A 21,184-nucleotide genomic window follows, 5' to 3' on the forward strand; every position below is an offset into this window, starting at 1 on the left:
TGCTGGCTAGTCTTACGTCAACTTGACACAAGCTAGAGTTGTGGGGAAGGAGAGAACCTCCATTCAGGAAATGCCTCCACAAGATCCGGCTCTAAGGCATTTTCTAAACTAGTGCTTGATGGGGGAGGGGCCAGACCACTGTGGGTGGAGCCATAGCAGATGATCCTGGGTTCTATAACACTGCAGGCTGGGAGCTGGAGAGATGGCTCAGAGGTTAAGAGCACTGTCTGTTCTTTCAAAGGTCCTGAGTTCAATTCCCAGCAACCACATGGCGGCTCACAACCATCTATAATGAGAGCTGGTGCCCTCTTTTGGAGTGCAGGCATATATGTGGGCATAATACTGTATATATAATAAATAAATAAATGTAAGAAAGAAAGAAAGCATGCTGAAACTGGGCATGGCACAGTAACCAGGCAGTAACCAGCACCCACCGTGGCGTCTGAATCAGCTCCTGTCTCCAGGTTCCTGGCCTGAGTTCCTGGCCTGACTTCCTCCAGTGATGAACAGTGCTGTGGAAGTGTGAGCCAAATAAACACTTTCCTCCCCAACTTACTTTTTGGTCATGGTGTTTGGTCACAGCAATAGAAACCCTGACTAAGACAGACATGGAGCTGAAGGGAATTCTAGACCCCTGCACAACAGACTTGACCTGAAAGGGCAGAGAGGATGTCCCCTGAGCATCTGTGAACTCCAGGAAGCAGAGGACCTGCTTGGCCCTCCTCTGAACGCATCGCTTCTCATCCTATCTTTATCCTTATAACCAGTTTTAGTCACTTCAGATGACAGCTCTGTGCTGCTCCAGCCCCTGAGTGGGACGCTCAGAGTCACAGGAATAAGTCCCTCGCTCTCTTGAATCTCAACCCCACATCCCTAACATGAGGGCTTGAGCAAATGTTCTCCGGTGTTTCCTCTATCCCAACATGACTCTCTTCAGCTTGGGGGAGCCACGGATTTAAGATCTGGAAGACACTGCTGGGTTTGGAAATGATGTGTTAGATAATTCCAAAGTACACGTATGCCCAGGCTCGGAGTCAGAGTGGAGAGCCAAGAGGCTCCTGCTTTTGCCGTCAGCCCACTGGAAATAGGCACAGGCAGCCTCTGGAAAAAATCAGAGTAGTCGAGAGGGGTGTGAGCTTCCCTTCATGTGGGCATTCTAGTTTTGGGGTGTGTGTGTGTGTGTGTGTGTGTGTGTATGTGTGTGTGTGTGTGTGTATAGAAAGTGGAACTGGGCAGTGCTTACCTCGCCAGGAAGGGTGGCATAGCAGAACATAGGGCACTATTTTATGCCAAGCTTTGTGCATAGAGGACCCAAGCCCACAGAGCCACTCAACCCTTTCTGTGGCTAGACCATCTCATCTGAAAAAACTGTCCATCATGGTGCCTACCTAGCGAGACAGGAAGGGGAGGATAAGAGCTGGAACGCAGGAAGCACTTGTGGCGTACTAAGAGGAGTAGGCGGGGCAGGGGATGGGAAGAAGAACCAGCCCGGGGTTCCCCAGGCCTTGTGGCTTTCCTGGCTACTTCTCAACGAAGGACCAAACTAGGAAGTGGATTCTGAGGTCTTGCTTTCTCTGCTACTGAAAATACTAGGCTTGGCGCCTAGTAATCACGGAATCCCGGTACATTTCACCTACGTTATCTCTTCACGCAGGTGAACACGAGCCGCTGTCAGGACTCATCTTGGAATAGCATCCTCTGTCATTTGGGACAGTCCCCCTGTGTGGTGTGTGAATCATTACAAATGCTCTGTTCTTCAAATGGCGTCTGATGTCGTGGGGGAGACGTCCCATCTTTCACTGGTGTAAAAGCGCCCTCACAGCCATCTTTCTGATCAGCGTCCAGCGAAGATTTGCCTTCGCACTAATGTGAACCTCGGTTTACCAGGGATCCGACACGATTGCCATTGTGCTAAGCATCTTTCCTCCCTCCTGTTTGACAAGTGGCTGCACTGAGGTTTAGATGTATGAAGTTCATTGCTCAGAGTCCCCAGGGTCAGGTCAGGAGTTGCGGCCCGGGCCTCCTGATTCTAACACCTAGTTACTGTTCACATTTTAGGATGGGGTTGCCTTGGCATTTCTCCTTCGTTACTTATGGGTGACTTTAGAAAAGATTTTCCTTTATTCTCTTCAGTAGGGTGAGCTGCTGGCTGACTGCACACCAGGCCTCTTCTTGTGTGCGTGCATGCGTGCGTGTGTGTGTGTGTGTGCGCGCGCGCGCGTGCGCGCGTGTGTCACAGTCGGACAGCATTGTTTCTGAAGGTCCTCCCCAGACTGCTTTAGCTTTGCACCACATGCTGCCCACGCCCAGTACATTCTTTGTCCCCAGCCAAACCCTAGTGAAGCCCCGAGTCTCCTCCCCACTACCTTAGGTCCCTTCAGATCTGCCCTCCATGTTCCCAGACTCAGTTTCCTCCTATGGACCACAGAGAGTGTGATTATTGACACCTTCCTCTGGACAGACAGGGCGGTTGCGCACTGGATAAATGCTAGCCTGGAGCCAGAGTCTACATCCTCCCAGCTAGCTGCGCTCCTCCCCGCAGCCTGCCCCGCCTCGAGGGCGGCTCCGGTGCGCGCGCCCGGCCCACCCGGCCGCTCGCGCACCGCACCCTGACCCAACGCCAGGAACCAGCTGAGCACACAGCTGGACAGAACTGTCGCCGCCGAATCCCCGCGCCATTGCAGCAGGTAGGGAGGCCCGCAGCCGGGAGTCCGGGCCTATCGGGATCGCAACCCGAGCTGAATTTCCTCTCCCTCCGGTCTCATCGCTAGGTCGGATGAGCCTGGAGTGCTTGCTCACTTTGTCTCTTTACTGGGGGGTCCTAGGAGTGTGGCTAGGGGCGAGAGGCGAAGAGCAGCGGTCCAGACTGCCACGCCTGGATCCGCTGTGCTGCAGTGCACAGGACCTCACCTTGACTCCTCCCCGTGAGTGCCAGGCGCTGGGCCAGAGTCATCATTGCTTTGGGGGTGTTTCACCCCGCTTGCTTGTGACTGCCCATGCATGGTTTGAATAGTAGTGAGGAGTCTGCGCCGCGGAGCTTTCACTCCTGAGCCGCCCCAAACTCCTGCAGGGAGGGGGGGAGGGGGAGGAGTGTGTGGCCCAAACTGTTAGAAAGTTCTTCCTCTACGCGACTGACACTTTCGTGACTGTTACCTGAAGGCACTACCTGTTTCATTCCCACCTTGCAGTGTTGTGTTTTCTTTGGGCCTGACGAAGAAACTTGTAACTGAACGTGGACTCCTTTCTGAGTGACTAGGATGTTGTATCTGAGCCTCCATCACTTTTCAGGTCCGCCCTCCCCCAACTTCTTCCTAGCAATTTCTCCATGCTTGGTCGGGGCTTGGTGAGCTTACAGAGGAAGCCCCAGCCTTTGCCTTTGAGGTCCGGGACTGGGGTGTGGGCAAGCAGGAGATCCGACTGTAGGTTCTCCTCAGTGCAGACATCCACCCCTTAGTCCACCGTTACACTCTCTGTAGAGCAGAGAGGAAATCTTCCTAGCAGTGGGGGTAGCCTGTGTGGAATGCATAGCCCCTGGCTTTGTTTGGCCTCTGGGGCTTCTGACCCTGTCTGTCCTGTTCCCTAGGGACCATATTTCCGACTAGGGCCTCTGCGCCACTTAGTTCTGACCTCTCTTTGTGGATTTTTCACCCCATCTCTGAGTGTGACCCAAGGGCCCTAGTCACACGCTGAGACAGTGGCAGGGCACGGGCCCGGCCCCAGCCTACTCTTTGTGTCTCCTTCTGTGGGACCTTAGACTTTGGATATTCCATGCAGCGAAGGCCAGAGGACCCACCCTGTCCCACACAAGGTTGGTATTCTTTCGGGGGAGGGAGGAACTTTAAAGAAAGGAGGAAAAATGATGCGAACAGGGGACCAGTGGCTTCCAGCTTCTTCCAGACTTTTCCTTTCTTGGGCCTCCCTATTTATAAATGCCAAGGAAATCATGAACAGCCAAGGGAGCTTGGTTTGGCACTTGTGTAAATTACACAGCAGCAAAGGTTTCCGTGTGAACCAAGGGAGGGAATTTACACCAGAATTTTCCATAGTCTTTTTATTAGGGCCTCACACAGACAGGAGAAGCCAGCAGGCTTGCCGGTCAATCTGTTTCCTTCCCTCCTACCCCGATGTGGCATTCTCCGGTTTCTGCTCTCAAGTCCTGACTACAGAGGGACCCAGGAACTCCAAGGAGAGCTCTCTAGACTCCCCATCTTGACATAGCTAGACCATACCGACTTACTTCAGCCTTCTAAGAGGGGGTGACTAATTATGTCTGGGCGAGCCAGGCCTTGGAAATGAGTAATAGTTTGCCAGAAGAGAGCTTGAGATAGAGCTATTCAGAGAAGCAGGGAAGTTTGTGCAAAGACTCTGAAGATCTCTGAGCATTCCACCCGGCTAGAAGGGAGGATGGGGCAAGGTTGCAGTGCTGGCATTGGGACCTATGGTGAATGAAGACGCAACTGCATAAGCTAAGGGCATGTGACTTTACTCCACAGGTGGTAAGATACCGGGAAAGGTTTGACCAGTGCAGTGACTAAGAACTCTCACTGCCCCAGTGGCTGATGTGGGGGTGCATGGGGGGAACAACTGTATTAGAGGCAGGGAAGCCCTGAGGAGATGGTCTCATGGTCAGCAGGCGGATCCACACCAGAGCAATGCCTGCTGGGACGGTCAATGGCAGATCCTGGAGACCCGGACTCTGGGCCACGGAAGCTGTAAATATTATCTGAAAACAGATGGGACTCAGTTACTAGGTACATGCTATTATTGCCAGTGACTCAGTGTTGCTGTTGTTCGCCTTTAAAAAAAATAGTTAAAAAAAAAAAAAGAACTATTGCTGTAGGTTCAAAAGGAGGGACAGTCACACAGGCTTCTTTGTGTTACCAGCCCCACTGAGAACAGTGGTCCGCGCAAGGAGACAGACTGTTACAGCGAGAACTGTGCGTGCAAGGGAGGACGTGGAGACGCCTAGTCATCTGGAGCCATGGTTCTCTCCTCCTCACTCCGAGCGGGCAGCTTGACTCTTAGATGACATGTTGCCTGGCCGGAGAGATGCTATCACTCTGGCCTGTGGTGTTTTGCGGAGACATGAGTCTTTGATTTCCTTCAAGGAAATTCTTCTGGTCTGCGCCCACAGCTTTTGAATAGTTGCTGACCAGAGATGGTAGGTTAGAGAGGGCGAGAGAGCGTGTAAGAGTAATTACAAGTGCTAGCTTAGGCATGGGGCTGCATCCTTAGTGCCTCCTGTGTGTGTGTGTGTGTGTGTGTACATGTACGTGTACATGTGTGTGCATCCGTGGGTGCATTTGTAGAGGCCAAAGGTCAACTTCAGGCATCTCCTGTCACTTTTCACTTTATTTTTATTAAAAGTTTATTTATTATTCGCTTATTACTGCTCTGTGTGTGTGTGACATATGTGTGGGTGAGCATGCTGGCCATAGATCTGAGAACAACTTTGTGGAGTCAGTCTCCCCTGCCACCTTTACTTGGATGTTGGGGACCAAACTCCAGCCAGCAGGCCTTTGGAGGAAGTGCTCCCTCTACGCAGCCAGCCATCTGACTGCCCCTCGATTCTCTCAGAGCAGCTGGTGCTTAGCAGTTCAGCTAGGCTGACTGGCCAGCGAGCTTCAGGGATCCACAGGTCTCTGATCCCCCCACCCTTTGCACTGGAGTTACAGATATGCCTCTGTCCATAGCCTCCCCACCCCCACCCCCGATTTTACATGTATGCTAGGGACTTAGTATGCACAGCTCAGAAAGACTGGAGGGGCCTCGGGGCTATTTATAAACACATATGTTCTTTACCATCGATAGGTCCCCAGAGTGTGGATCAGTCTCCCATCTATTTTAGGAAATTAAGGCTCCTGGGCGCAGGCAAGGCCTTTTGTTAGCTAGGTGCCCAGCCAGAATGGAGCCTTCCTTTTGACTGTTTGACAAACTTGTAGACAACCCCCAAAGCTCAGAAAAATGAATCTTCCTGGTACCTCTGAAGGCAATACAGGCTGAAGCTGAGAGAAGCTGGTCTCAAGAGTTATGCATGGGGATGGGGGGGGGGAAGGAGCGAGCAATGTTTAGGCAGCTGAGGGATGTGAAGTAAAAATATCTCCTTCCTTTTCAGCTGAACGAGCGTGTGTCATATTTCAGCCTGGTGTGGTTTGTGAAGCCGGAGACCACAGGCGGGCTAAGTTCCTGCTGCCTCTGGCTTCCCCTCCCCCTCTTTATGAGATGCGTCTTCTTGCTCCTGCCTTGCCTGGGACCACATGGGCAATTGCAGGGTAGGGGAGAGAAAAGCAGTGGGTGTGGTGGGCGAAGCTTAGGTAGCTGAAGGCCTGGGTTGAGGTCCTGTCTGTGCTCCTGACAAAATGAAGGGTAATGTTTGGCACCTGCATGCTTTTGTTTGTTTGTTTGTTTGTTTTTCAAGGCAGGGTTTCTCTGTGTAGCCCTGGTTATCCTAGGCTCGCTTTGTAGACCAGGCTGGCCTCGAACTTACAGAGATCCACCTGTCTCTGCCTCCTGAGTGCTGGGATCAAAGGCGTGCCCCACCACGCCTGGCTCCTGCATTTTTTTTTAATGGACCCCAGCCATTGCGCACCACAGGGTGGGCGGCATGCTGTCAGACTTGCGCAGGTCTGATGGCCTCTAAGTCTGAGAGCGCTGTACTCTGCATACCTGCATGCCCAGGAGAAGTGCAGGTGAGCCAGATGCAGTCAGATGCAGAAGTTCTGAGGCTGTGCTAGCATCTGAGGGGAACCAATTGCCCCACCTTGCACACGGGGAAGTTGAGAGTGAGGTTTCACTGGGACTCCCTTCCTCGACCTCCAATTATAGTGGAGATCACCGCGTGTTCACCTTCGGCTTCTACTGTTTTGTTCGCTTGTAAAATAGTCCTAGGAATGGAGAAATAGTGACTCCGTCTTACAGACAGGCAAACTGAGGCGCCCCCTGCAGGAGGGAAGTGGCTTAACCTTCTTAACAATAACCCCCAATGTTCTTAAGTAACCAACCCACTTTGCAAAAGAGGAACCCCTCCTCGCCTTCCCTTCCTGTTCCGCAGTCAGTGCCTTTCATGGCCTGCCTCGCTAGGTGCCTCAGCACTTCTTGTTTGCAGGGCTTCATTTAAGGAATGACAGCTGTGTCTCGCTATGTAGCCCTGGCTGGCCTAGAGCTCGCTCTGTAGACCAGGCTGCCCCAGAACTTACAGAAATCCGCCTGCCTCTGTTCCCGAGTGCTGATATTAAAAGAGTGCCCCACCATGTCTGATCGGCTTTAGGTTTTGTTTTATTATTAGTTTTTGTTGGTTTTCTGGTTATAAAGGATCCTGAGGGCCTTGGGGATTTAGTCACAACAAGGTCCTCGGTTCAGGGTCCTCAGGTCTGGGAAAAAAAAAAAAAGACAAAATAAAGTGTCCTGAAACCACTTTTCCAAGAGGAATCCAGAACGAGTTTGAGCCATGGAGCCTGGTGGGGAACTCTGACTGGGGGGGTGGGGGGGGAAATGGCAGGCCAGTGGGAGTGGACTCCTTTATTTTATGAGTTGGTTAAGCAAAGGGTGGCTTGCTACTTTCCGACCTCAATAGATCTATCATTTGGGTCAAGTACTTATCAAGCAAAGGATATATATTCCAAGTCAGTCAGTCCCCAGGGTGGGGCCCTTGACTCTGTGGCTATAGCAGAGGCTATGGCTGGGCGGGGCTCCGTAAATACTAGTTAAGTTTGCAGCGTGGCTTAGTGGCATGGGTGGCAAATACGCTGTCCCTTCATGGACTGCCCTTCCTTGTGGGAATAAGAGCTTGTGATGGAAAAGCTGGGAAATAAAGTTTGTTCTTATGTTTTAATTATTTGTTTTTAGTGTGTGTGCGCTGGTGCTTGCCTGCATGTTTACCTGCGTGAAGCTGTCAGAACTCCTGGAGCTGGAGTTACAGACAGTGGTGAGCTGCCATGTGGGTGCTGGAAACTGAACCCAAGTCTTCTGGAAGAGCAGCCAGTGCTCTTAACTGATGAGCCGTCTCTCCAGCTCCGGAAAATAAAAAATTTTAAAGGATAAAAACAAACAATCAAACGAAAAAACCCCAAGGTGCTATCCATAACTACTAACATTTGGGTGTGTTTTCTCTTTCTGTCTGTCTGTCTGTGTCTGTCTGTCTGTCTGTCTCTCTCTCTCTCAAACTCACAGAGATCCACCTGCCTCTGCCTCCTTGAGTAATTTGATTACAGGTGTGTGCCACCATTCCCGGCTGTCTTTTCTTTCTTAAAAAAAGATCTATTTCATTTTTTTTTATCTGTATGTAAGTGTATCTGTATGTGGGTATGTGTATGTGTGTTTGTTAGTGCAAATGTGTGCAGAGGCCAGGGGCATCCAAAAGTATGGTGACTGGGAGAATCCCACAGTGGCAACAGATAGAGGGAAAAAGAAAAGAAAAGAAAAGAAAAGAAAAGAAAAAGAAACAAACACCAGGAAAAAAGCATAATAGTAGAGTGTTTCTCTCAATATTGGGGCTCCCGTGGGTGGCCCATCTTCAGTCCCCACATGGAACTTTGCTAGAAGAATCCCAATTCCTAAGCTTTTTTGCTGGCAGCTGAAGGGAAAGATCCTTGGAGCTCATTAGAGGCCCTGGCAGCTCTGGTGGCTCTCTCTGGAGCTCAGTTTCCTCACCATCCTAAGCACCCCTGCCAATACCCACGCTAAGCTCCTCTCTGCGTCCACACTTGGGGCGGTAGCACCAACCTTTGCGTTCCCACCCCTGAGACTGTGTCTGGGGTGACTGCAGAGGGGTGCTGCCCTCTACTGTCTTCTCACCTGACAGCCTGTGTAGACTGGCCAACTGCTTAGGCCCACCTCTTCACTCCCGAGGACAGCGGTGTGAGAGAGGGGGAGTGTCTCAAACACCCTCCTAAGGGCCCTGTGTGCCACCACTTATAATATTTCAAAAGTATAAATCTAAATCAAAATTCTTTCAGTTACTATTCAGTTCAAGGCCTAGGGAGGCCGGGAAACCCCGAGCTCAGTGTGGCTTCCGAGCTTGGGCAGGTCATTTGCCAGCCTATCTAACCTGGCTCTGTAGCTCGGCTTCCTCTCCTCTGTGAATTGAGAATGTTGTCTCGCTCCCTACCGTGCGCCAGGGCTGGATCTCAAGATCAAGAGAAGGACTCAGTCTGTCCATTGTGCGCCCCGAGTGGAGTGCTTTCTGGGTTTGCTGGAGATCCGAGAGCAGAGAGGCGACACTGTGGCACCAGGGAAGGTGCCACGAGACTCCTTTTAGCAATATTGAAAGCAGACAGAAATGATGCTCCAAAGGCTCTTCTGGGTCCACAGATCACTGCGGGATTCGGGGTGAATGTAGGTGCTGGCTCCTCAGGGCTGGGATGGGGCCTGCAATCCGCACTCTGATGAGCTCCCAGCTGATGCTAATGTCACTGCTATGGGTGGTCCCACTGAACTGGAAGATTCTAAACTGGCCACTGTGTAGAATGCTTATCTAGCATGCGGGAAGCCCTGTGTTAGATCCCAGCATTGCTAAAGTGTGTATGTGGTCCACGTTTGTGTAAAAAGGATGTGTTGTGCACATGTGTGTAAAGTGGATGTGTGGTGCACATGTGTGTAAAGTGGGTGCGGCAGTACACACCTGTATAAAGTGATTGTGTAGTTCACACCTGTATGCAGTGGATGTGGAGGCACACACCTGTATAAAGTGGGTGGGGCAGTGCACACCTGTGTAAAGCAGGCAGGAATTCAAGATCACTTTTGGCTGTGTACTGAATTCAAGGCCAGCCCGGGATAAATGAGGCCCTGTCTTAAAGAAAAAAGGAGGAGGGGCAGATAATCAAGTGCGGGTCAATTTAGAATGAATATCTAAAAGTTAAGTCTATCAATAAGGCGTGAACAGCCAGTCTAGATCCGGGTACTTTTTCATTTTCTTCAGAGCGAGGCATAGAACCCAGAGCCTTATGCATGCTGGGCAAGCATTTCACCCACGAGCTGCCCCCCAAACCAGGTCCTTCACTACCTCGCCCTCGAGATTTCTTCTAGCCAGTCTGTCTACTTTCCTCTTCTCCTCAAACTCTGGGTCAGACTTTACTCCACTGTTTCTAGTCTGTGAGCAGCTGTTGAAATAGTTCTCTGCTACGTCATGGAGAGGTAGGGCCTTCGCTGGGAGAGAGTGACTCAGTGTGAAGCCATGTGAGGGCAGAGACGCAGCCGAAGGGCTCGCAATGTGGCTTTGATCTCTCCACCAGAAGGTTTGTACTTAATATAATAAACATGTCCTCAGTAAATATGTGAATTTATACCTGTTGCCGGGGGCTCTCACTCTGCTTTTGTATGGCCCTGAGCTAAGAATGTTTTTTTAAAAAGCCAATAAATAAATAAATAAATGGAAGGAAGGGAAAACAACAATAAAAAACCAAAGAAGAATATACAAGAGACAGCGGCGGCCTGCTGGGGCTCAGATCACGTACGCTGTAGCCCTCTGCAGAAGGTTGCTGTAAACCTGAGCAGCCAGAGCTTTGGGTATATCTATAACTGAGTAGGAGGCCTGGTCTTACGTAGCTTGGTATTAAGTACAAGCTAGACCTAAGAGAGGTAGTCAGACTTGGTGGGAACAGCCTTGACGTCTTAGCTGTGACCTGCCTCACGGCCCCTTACTTCACCTCTCTGAGCCTGGGGAACTCGCGCTGGGAGATGAGTGGACTGGTATCTGCCCCACAGACTTACTGTGTTGCCAGGGGAGTCTGATATGTAGTAGGTATACCGTAAGTGACAACTGTTATCATTGGAGGTGGCCGTTTGATGTTGAGCCCCAAAGTCCTCCTGAGAACTCGGGAGGGGTCTTGTAGGATGAGGAGAGCCACTGCGGTAGCCTCTGCCACCCACAGGCAGGATGCTCCCTCTTGGCAGCCTAGACCTAAACTGAGGTCCTCTGGTGGCTTGCACACTGACCGGCAGCTTTCCTTGGTGGTCAGCCCTGACTTTCTCTCCCCTCCCTGAGCTCTGAGTCAGCAGGCAGACTCAGAACCAGAGGCGCCCGGCTGGGCTGCAACAGAAACCGTCTCTGTCTTGCTCCTGTGGGAGCGTGTGGGTGCCGACCTAGCTAGTAGCATCGACATCTTGTTTTTTTAGTTGCTACAGCCTTAAGGTTCCAGAAGGGGAACCCACAAACTTAGACTTAGCTGGGGTTTCCTTGTAAACCCAGCGTGGGGTGAAACCTGGGGTCACGGTCTCAGGGAGAGTGTAGGGCTTTCCTTGCCCATAGATGGCAGCATCTGGTCTGTGAAACAAGCTCTGTGGGAGTGTGCCAGTGAGCACATGTGTTATGCACGTGTGCAAGCATGTGGCTTTTCGCTTTGGACTATCTGGGGCTTCCTGTGTGTCTGGGTCTGGGGTAGCACAAAGAGATCCTAGTCAGTTGGGAGAGACCAATACAGAGATCAACTGCTGCAGTTCAGTGTGGCAGAGGACCTGGGGCCTGAGGGGAGCCAAGAAAACAGTGCATAGTGAAGATCGCACAGAGGACACAACGGAGGGAACACACATGTGTCTGGGTGGAGGGTGGCAGGAACAGATGGAAGGTGCCAATGGCTCAGAACTATAGATCTCATGACCGATTACAAAGAGTAGACGTTGATTGGTCTTGGTTGGTAAAGGATCCTGAATTTTGCCTGGGGGCTGTGTGGAGGAGCCCCCAGCAGAGTGCAAGCAACCCGGTGATATGGTCTGGGTCTGCTCTGAGGGGGCTGCACCGACAGAGAGTCAGAGGTGGATTGTCCGAGTGACAAGTGACGGTGGCAGCGGAGAGCGGAGGTGTGTGTGTGTGGATGGCAGTTGGGAGGTGAAGGAAAGCATGAGGAAACGGGTGCACTTGGGAACACATACGGCCCCTCCAGTGAACAAGTGAGTCTGGTTCGGAGGTGATGGAGTGCAGAGTTGCCCGTCATTTTCAAAAGCAAACCCCCAGCGTTGACCTGCCCCTGGGAGTTAGGGATTTTCTGCAAGGTATATGAGAAAGGCCTGCAGAGATGCCATTAAACTCCAGTTCCCCAGGCCCAGATAAACATGTGACCTCTGACCTCTCTGCCCATGCCTCCAGGTCAGCTGCTGTACAACTGTGTCACCTACCTGCACTGCAGAAACCATCAGCAACATCTGGAGGGCACAAACTGTGATTAAGAAGGGTCTTTTAAAAGCTGGGTGTGGTGGCACATGCCTATGATCCCAGCACTCTGGGACGCAGAGGCAGGTGGATCTCTGTGAGTTTGAGGCCAGCCTGGTGTACAGAGTGAGTCCAGGACAATCAGGGCTATACAAAGAAACCCTGTCTCAAAAAAAAAATCAAGCTGACACAGTGATACACACCTGTAATCCCAGTACTCAGGGAAGCAGAGGCAGGCAGATCTCTGTGAGTTCAAGGCTAGTGAATCCAGGCCAGCCAAGGCTACACAGAGAAACCCTATCTCGAAAAGCAAAACAAAAATAAATAAATAAATAAAAATAATAAAATGAAGAGGTGTGTACCCTCATCTCAGGGTCCTGTGTAGCTCACTGTGCTGGCATCCTGAGACTCCTATTGGCTGAGAGAAGCCAGTTTGGGTATCGGTGAGATCTCCCAGCGTGGGCAGGAGCCAGCCTTCTTAGCTGCTCCCCACAAGGAGCTGACTGGGACTTTGGGGTAGTGATGTGTAGGAGTGACATTCCAGGTTGTCCCTGGAGGGCAGGGGCCAGAGGGCTCAGCTGACTAACCCACCATTGGTCTGGGGCTAAGATAGATGCTCCTTCAGCTCCTCATCCAACATGCACTGGATGTGGCATTGTCACAGTCACAGGGTGAGGCTGTTACTCCGAGGAGCTCACCGCCTGGCCTCCTGTGGTTGGCTCTTAACCTGCCCAGCCCTCCAGCAGCAGGTGTGGGCAGCGCTGGCAGGAAGCAAGTGTCTCATTACTAGAGCTATGCAAGTAGGAGGGATTGCCCACGTGACCTCAGACACTGACGCTGAGATTCCTGGGCCCTTTTCCAGGTACCACCAACTCCTCTCTTCCGGTGCTGCAGCCGCTGTCCATAGCGTTTCCTCACGGAGTGGCTCTCGTCTCGTTGCACGACCCCGTAAGGTAGGTAGAACAACACAGAGCCACTGTCCACCCACAGTCCAGGGGAGTCTAGATGATTCCAGAAGTCCTTGTGGGTTTAAAGGTTTCCCCCTGGTGGCCAGTGCTGTTTATTCATTACTTCATCTGGCTCCTCAACTACAGGAAGGCAGGTGAGGGTAGCCCTGAGGACAAGGGATGAGGCAGGCCGAGCACCCTGATGGGACCACTTCTATGGTTCAGTTAGATTGCCCACAAGGAAAAGAGACATGAAGTCTCCCTGCTGGTTGCGCAGAGGTGAGAGAAGTTGGATTGTGGCCACCAAGTCCCCTCCGCTTGTTGACCTTAGGAGGCACCTGAAGAGTGTGAGTCACGGGCGAGTGCATGAGTCATCCCCACCTGGCTGGCTGGCTGGGTGGGCCCACCTATCAGATTCCAAGTGAGCCTGCAGTGCACTGGGAGTCCTGGGCTACAAGCCAGGAGACAGATTGCCTTGCAAGTGGGTCCTAAGCGTCCCCACCTGTAAGGCAGGGTGCATTCGGTCCCCCAGGCCTGCCTGCCACCCTCCACCCCCCCACCCCCATCTAATAAGGATGTGGTAGGGATCATATGAGCCTGTAGATGCCAAAGGCCTTTGTGAGCTGGAAAGCCAGGAGGGTGATTATGAGAGCATGTCGACCCTGAACAGAAGAGAATTTCTAATTGTATGAAGAGAAAGGAAGGGATTCTCCAGCCTATGACATCATTGGCCAGCCCATGTTGTCCCTGCTGCAGGAAGTGAGGGTCTGCATTGCTCAGTCCTCCGTCGCCCCTAGCTTCTGGGCGGTGACAGGAGCTGACCACGATTCTGTCCCTCTTAAAGTGTAGATGAAAGGGCCATTGACGGTCATCAAGGCATTTGATCCTTGAAGCCATGGGTTCCTAGAAGGTTCTCTAGGCCCAGACAGAGGCCTGGTCCCGCCCCAGCTGCCATGGGAGGATCACATCTGGCTTCTGGGGTGCTGTTTTGCTCCACAGAGAGAGAGAGAGAGCTGCCTCCAGGAGATGTTATCAGTCAGGAGTGTCCCTTTCTGTGTTTGCTTTTGCTAGCCATGTCACAAGGCCCTTACATTCTGCCTGCCTACCCAACTTCCGGAAACGCCTCGGCCAGATGCTATGGCCAGACCTGTTTGGGCCTAGCTGAGTATGAGTATGTCCCAAGTCCGCCTGTTCAGCCTTTCCTGCCTCTACCCTCTGCGCGGCACCCTCCTCACACTGGTGACCCCCTGTCAGGTCCTCAGGTCTCCTTGTCCTGCATCTCCAGCACATTGGTTCCTTCTTCTTCTTCATCCAGAACATTCTCTTCCTTGCTGCTGGGAGGCCGTGCTGCCTCCCGAACTGCCCCACTCCACCCCACCCTTTCTGACTGTGCACTGGGCTCTGTTTTGCTGAGGTAAATGCTCACGGGCTTCTGGAGTCCGTTCACTCATGGAATCACGGGACAGATGTTTAGGCTCTGAGCTGGGTATTGGAGAACGAACAAAGAACAAAACCTTCCCATCCCTCCTGGGTCTTGGGTACATTAGTTATTTCTGCCACAGATCTTTTTTTTTTTTCTTCACCCAAGGAGGATATGATGGTTTAAGGGAGCAGGTGAGAGGAAGGTGCTTCTCTAGACCCAGCAAAGAGGCCTGAGCACAGGATGGTAGGATGAGCCAGGAAAGGAGAACATGGGGACCATTCAGACAAGGGGACAGGCCATGCTGCCCTGGACTATGGGTTGTACACCCTCCCCGCCCCCAGCTACTGAGGACTGTTAGGAGCTTCCTGGTGGGAGACTTGGAGAATTTTATTAGCGGAACCAAGACACATGCGCATGCACACATGCACGCACGCATGCACACACGCACGCACACACGCTGATCCTGAAGGGTGTTACTTTAGGGTTTTCCTCATGGAAATACCTTGATGTTTTCCCATATAAGGCCTGGTGTTGAGAAGTCCTGGGAAATGTGCACTTTCCCAGGATTCTCTTGGCTTCCTCCCCCTCCCCACCCCCACCCGCCTTTCCCAGGCAACACTTGTCGCAAGAGGAGAGCCACTATAGTCCCCATTTGATGCCTTTCAAGATATCCAGGGAGACAGTCAGCTTTTCCTGCCCATGAGATGAACACGGGACTGAGATGAGGTGTTGAGTCCTCCAGACAAGAGGATTATGTGTAAAAAGGCTGGTCGCCTGGAGGAGCCCTATGTGCCTGAGGACTAGTGCATCATGGGTAGAGACTGAGGTGGGAGTGTCAGGAGGTGACAAAGATGTCTAGAGAGACCTTGAATGCTAAGCGTCAGTTTTCTGGGTCGCTGGGAGCCATAGATGGCTGTTGAGGAGAAGAGTGACTTGACTGATGGGATTGGTGGCAGGCGAGGAGGAGGGTGGGTCAGAGAGGGCAACGCTGAAAGCAGATAGGAGAGAATGTGTGTTACCTGTGAAGCCTGTCACTTTCCTTCGTTACACAGACGCACAGGCACACACTCAGACACACACACTCAGACACATACAGGTCACACTCAGACATACACACTCAGACACATATAGGTATACACAGACACAGAGATACACATATGTACACACTCAGACACACACACACACACACACACACACACACACACACACACACACACAGGGATAGCCTGCCTGTCTCTCTCTGTTCTTTGCTCTTGCCGGGCTGGGTTCTGTCCCCACTGTCCAGCTAGGCTGACTTGAGTCAGACCTCTGTGGCTCTACAACCCACGAGTGAGGGGATCTGAGCCAGTGTCACACCGACCCAAATGTGCCGCAGTCCCTCTCCGCTTTGCTTTCTGCATCCATGAAGTAGGGCTTGGATGGTTGCCGAGAGTGAGCTGAGAAGCAAGGTCTGTGTCCATGCGTGTCCATGGAATGACCGGGGAACCTCTATTTTACCATTGCTTAAGGCATTGCCCAGGTCACATGCTCCCCAGGTCACACGCTGCCCTGTGGGGAATCCTCTTTGGGCATAAGTCTGCCTTCTGAACCAGAAACAAAATGCCCCCCCTCTGCAGTGCTCACAGAGGCCACCAGGAGGAGCTGATTAGGATTTGTTCACCTCTTTATCCCGAGCTATAGGCACCCAGGATGGCTAGGTTCTCAAAAACTCTAAACAACAACAATAACATCAAAATCTGACTTGAAGTGTGCACAGGGGCTGTGGATATAGCTCAGATAATTAGAGTGCCCGCCTAGCATTGGCCTAGTCCTGTGGGATTTGTTCCCAGCACTGAAATAACATGCAAAGAAATGATAAAACACAATTTCCAAGTTGATGGAGACAGGGCACGATGGAGTAGGCATGTGAGAGGTAGAGGGTGTCCACAGGCAGACCCAGAGCATCCAGGCTGGTAGGGCGCAAGGGCACACCACCCACCACCCCGGAAACTGAGTCCCAGGCAGAAGCCATGGAAGGAGCCTGGGCTCAGGTCCAGTTCCCCTCCAGGCAGGCGTGCTCTTTACTCAGGTCCACGGCTTCCCAGGAGCGTGAACAACGGCTTCCCAGAGGAGTTTTGGTTAACTGTGTTGGGGAGAAGGGACATTTCCGGGGCTGTTCGTGCCCTGAGGCGTGCTGAGTTGGGCCTGGCATAGCTGTTTCAGCCCAAGCCACAGACTCCTATTTTTAGGCCTGGCCTATGTGAAGGATCGTCCCCCTTTTGCCCTGCCCAGCCACAGCTGCGGGGAAAGCGCCTAGCAGGAATGTCAGATTGAGGGATCTCTCGGAGGAGGGGGTGGTGTGTGTGTGTGTGTGTGTGTGTGTGTGTGTAGGGGGGCAGTTTAGTTACCAGTTGGGCTGTCTGCTTGTTCTGATGCCCTCTTCTGGCCTTCAAGGGTACTGCATGAACATGGTGCAGAGACATATGTGCAGGCAAAACACCTATAAACGTACAAGTAAATAAATCTTTTTTAAAAATAATAAGAATTTAAAAGGGTATATTTATTTTTATTTTATGTACTTTTCCTGCATCTCTTCAGCACTGTATGCATTTCTGGTGCTGAAGAGACTCGAAGGCGGCTGAGTCATGGCTCCAGCCCATGTATGTAGGTGATTTTTAAAGGAGCAAGGGAGAGAGTAGCAGGCTTCAAAAACCAAGTATCCCTGGGTTTAAACTCTGCTCTGCATTTCCTAATTGTACAACGTCAACTGAAGCACACAGAGTCTCAGTTTCCACATTTATAAGACTGGATGAGGACACCCATAAGTCTTTTTGTGGATTAAAAAAAAAAGGTGCTTATAAAGTTCCTATCATGGGGCTGAGGAGATGACATAGATGGTAAAGTGCTGTGCCCCACGCCTGTTGGATCCCCAGCACCTACACAGTCGGAGGGAAGAAAAGGGAAGGCAGGCAGAGACAGGGGGATCCCCTAGGACTTGCCGGTTTAGACTCTCCGAGCCAATATGTGAGTTCCAGGTTCAAAGAGAAAACATGTCCCCCTAAATGAGGTGGAGGACGGTCAAGGAAGACACCTGACCTCCTTGATCTAGCCTCTGAATGCATGAACACACACACATCAGTATACATGCACACATGCGCACTCGCGCACACACGCACGCATGCACACACACAGAGTCTTGTCATGATGCCTGCAGCATATCGTGTGTCTGTGTGCAACAAGAGCTTTTATTTGCTGGTGAGGAAGCTGAGGGTCCTTCTATGGCATACAGCAGAAGTCAGCGGCAAAGAGCTGTCAGGTCTGGGCAGCCCTGGCTTCCCACGCTGCCCTGAGTTTTTTTCCTCTCTTCTCCTCCCAGCCCGCTGGGCCTATCCTGTTCCCAAGATCAGGGGAGTTTTGTGTTGGCGATTGTTTTTCTTAAGAAGTTCCTTCTGTGGTGCCACAAGGTGACTCAGAGCTCTGAGTCACAGCTGATGGCTGTGGCAGGAGGCCCGCCCTGGGAGGGAGGCAGAGGGAACGGAGCAAAGAAAACAAGAAGGGCTTAGTTAGTCCCAGCTGTCCAGACCCAACAGATCCCCTCTCCTGCGCAGCCTCAGTTTCCCCGACTATGGTTTTGCCAAGTGGTTCCCGTTGGGGGCCTAATCCTTAGAACTGGGTTCCAGGGTCCACCCAGATCTACACACTGCAAGGCTGGGGCTGGGCTTGGGAGTGTGCACGAGTGTGCACGCTGTCCAAACTGTGCACAGTCCCAGTGACTGTGCTTTGCCCTCCCTCCTGGTTGGCAGGGGCGGTCCTGCCACTCTCGGCTGTCAGCCGCTCCAGGCTGCTCCCAGCTGGGCCTCAAGTAGTTGACAATGGAAAGCTCACTTCCCCAGCCGAACACTAGGGGTTTTTTTTCCCTCCAAAATAACATTCCTGAAATATATTTTACATACATGATTCGAGGGATGCACATATAGTTTTCACATATATCATTCCCCCATCTTCATAAACCTAGTGATTTTTAGTGAACTTGGGGGTTTTATACACCTGGCTGTTCTAGAATTCACAGAGATTCACCTGCCTTGCCTCCTGAGTACACCACCATATGTGGCAAGAACATTTTTATCACCCCCAAAAGATCCCCTGTGTTCCCTCCACTGACTCGCAGCTGCAGCCCGTAGTCAGTCAGTATCTGTGCCTACCTTTCTGCCCCCTCCCCCAATGCAAATTGTCATCCTGTCACTATGCTAAGGGATCAGCACACCCTGTTGCAGGCTGTCAGGGTTCCCAGAATGCACAGTGCCTCATGCAGGCAGACAGCAGGCACCTGGGACCCTAGTGCAGGGCACACAGACTCAGGCTCAGGCCACATTTCAGAGCACTGGGATGCACACCAAAGCATTGTCTACTTTAATCGACACAATTCTGCCAGAGAAATGTTACTGCCACTCCATTTTAAGGCCCAAGAGGCTGAGGCAGTGACAGAATTTGCTTTGGCAAAGTCACATATAGAGACAGAGGCTGGGAAGTAGTGTGTCCTTAACTATGGCATTGCCTTGTCCCTGCTCCTTAGGCTGTGACTGCCCCCTGGAGGGAGTAACAGCATTTATGCGCCCAAAACGAGGTTGTGGCGTGTCATGCCCAGGGCTGAGACACAGTGCGGTGGACACAGACAGCAGCATATAGTGTGTCATACCTCAGGTCGTCGGTGAATCGTGACTAAAGGCAAGAGTGACATAACCCTCACCACAAAGTCTAAGGAGCACAAGGTCTGGTGTGTGGTGTAGTCACATGGTGACATATGTGACACTGAGTGTGGCACAGCATAGAAGATGTACAGGCATGGTCCCAAGAGCTTAGTGCTTGAACTGGAGCAGTTATGCATTCCTAGGCCCCAGTGGGCTCTGTCGCAGTAGGATCTGGGGCCCAGCAAGCAGGCAGTACAAAGGCCTGCCTGTTTCTGGATGCCAAAGAATAGGCACTTTCCAGAGGAGTACTGGGGCCCAAGTACGCCCACTATCCTTTTAGCTTAGACAGGGGTCAAAGCATGGGACCAAGCCCATGGTTCAGGAAGAGCCTGCCAGGTCCCCAACTCCCTTCTCTCCAAGCCAGCCCCGCCAGCACTAGCTGGGGCCAGCACTAGTAACTTTCCTCTCTTCCCATTGGCTCCCTGGCGGCTTTGCTGGCTCGTGGAGACTGCCTTCCAGGCCTGTGGGGAGAGAGCGAAGCTGCTGTTGATTGCTAACAGCTGCTGAGGGAAGTGCAGAAGGGGAGGCTGTGGGTTCTGAGAGGAATTTCTTGGGCCCTTTCGGTACCGAAAACTCACCATTTTACCCTGTCTCTTCTGAACGAGAGTGGGAGGTCTAAGGTCACATGTAGGCAGGATTAAAGCTGCTTCCCAGGGTTTCTGGGGGCAGGGAGCTGAGGCCATATATAGAAGTGGGGATTCGATGGCAGAAGATGTTCTGGTGTTCGGTGCTTAGGGCACGTGGGTGCCAGATCTTAAAGGACAAGCTTGGGGCGGGGGTCCTATCTGCCTGCACTGGGGCCACAGAAGGGTCTGGAGCAGTGGCCCCCACAGTCCCATCGAGCGCCTGCTGAGACCTGTTGGATCCTGTTGAAGAATGAACTTGGTCTCCCAATCAACTTGGCCAGATGCAGCGCTCGCCCTTTTCTCTTCTTGCATCTGACTCCCAAGGCCCGGACAGTCCTGGAGAAGGGGCTGGTCACTCACATCCCATGAGTCCTCTTGACTGGATCCTCAAAACACGCAGATGGTTTTTATTGTTTTATTGTGGCAAAGTAGACATGACACGAAACAGCACCGTAAACATTAAACACTCGGTTCCGTGGCGTTAAGTACGTTGTGTCTTACACCCATCACCACTGCCCATCCCAAATCAATATGGCCAAATTAATTAAGATAGGCTTTTTTTTTTAAATTCGTGTGCACGGGTTACCTCTGCCTAAAAGTGGGGTTCAAGAGATCAGGACTGGATGTGAGGAAGACGAGGTTTTTAAAGCTCATGGGTAGGGAGTTTCCAAATGAGGAGGTGTTGGGGGATGGAGGCAAAATATGTGGAGTTACAGGAGCAGAAGATAAGCACAACAAGTTAGTCTTAACAACATCTGGAAACAAAGTTATGATAACGAGCGGGCATGGTGGCGCCCGCCTTTAATCCCAGCCCTCGGGAGGCAGAGGCAGGCAGAGTGCTGTGAGTTCGAGGTCAGCCTGGTCTCCAAAGTGAGTCCAGGACAGCCAGGACTGTTATACAGAGAAACCCTGTTTCAAAAAACAAAAAAACAAACAACAAAACAAAACAAAACACTGAACTACTTTTGAAACATAGGTAGGGTTGCAAAATGGTTAAAAATTTTTTTTTGAAGCCAAGACATGGTTGCCGTTTTTCTGGACCAGATAATACAGAACCATTCGTAGTTAAGGTCATAGGCCAATCCTTGAGAAACAAAGGTTTGATCATAAACAGGAATGAGCCTAGTTTGTCTTTACTATCGGATAGCTTTCAAGCCCGAGATGGAGGCAGGCGGGTTCAACAAGCTGAAGCTCCGCCCACTCTGGACAATAGCCACACATGCCCTTCCCCCTTCCGACTGTTACTTCACTATGCGCCCCTACAAATCTTACCCTTCTCCTCAGAACCTTCATGGAAGCGGATTCACAGTGGCTGCTGT

At 51.7% G+C, this 21,184-nt stretch overlaps 1 protein-coding gene and 1 long non-coding RNA gene across 4 annotated transcripts in view; both read left to right on the forward strand.

The window, feature by feature from the left end:
* LOC311606753 overlaps positions 1 to 544 on the forward strand; it is a 31,713-nt gene extending 31,169 nt beyond the window's left edge. For both annotated transcript variants that reach the window (XR_014782425.1, XR_014782426.1), the window contains one exon: positions 1 to 544. This exon is cut by the window's left edge and continues 76 nt beyond it. This is a non-coding gene — a long non-coding RNA (uncharacterized lncRNA).
* Positions 545 to 2,544: 2,000 nt separating this feature from the next.
* The window catches only part of GSN (gelsolin), a 52,946-nt gene continuing 34,306 nt past the window's right edge, over positions 2,545 to 21,184 (forward strand). The window contains exons 1-2 of one of the 2 annotated variants that reach the window (XM_084798140.1): positions 2,545 to 2,687; positions 13,005 to 13,095. The gene's annotated coding sequence lies outside the window, so the exon portion shown is untranslated. The remainder of the gene's footprint in view (positions 2,688 to 13,004; positions 13,096 to 21,184) is intronic. The other variant, XM_084798141.1, reaches the window with a different exon arrangement.

Source organism: Acomys minous (assembly GCF_964271855.1).
Source record: "Acomys minous genome assembly, chromosome: 10".
Lineage (NCBI taxonomy): Eukaryota > Metazoa > Chordata > Mammalia > Rodentia > Muridae > Acomys > Acomys minous.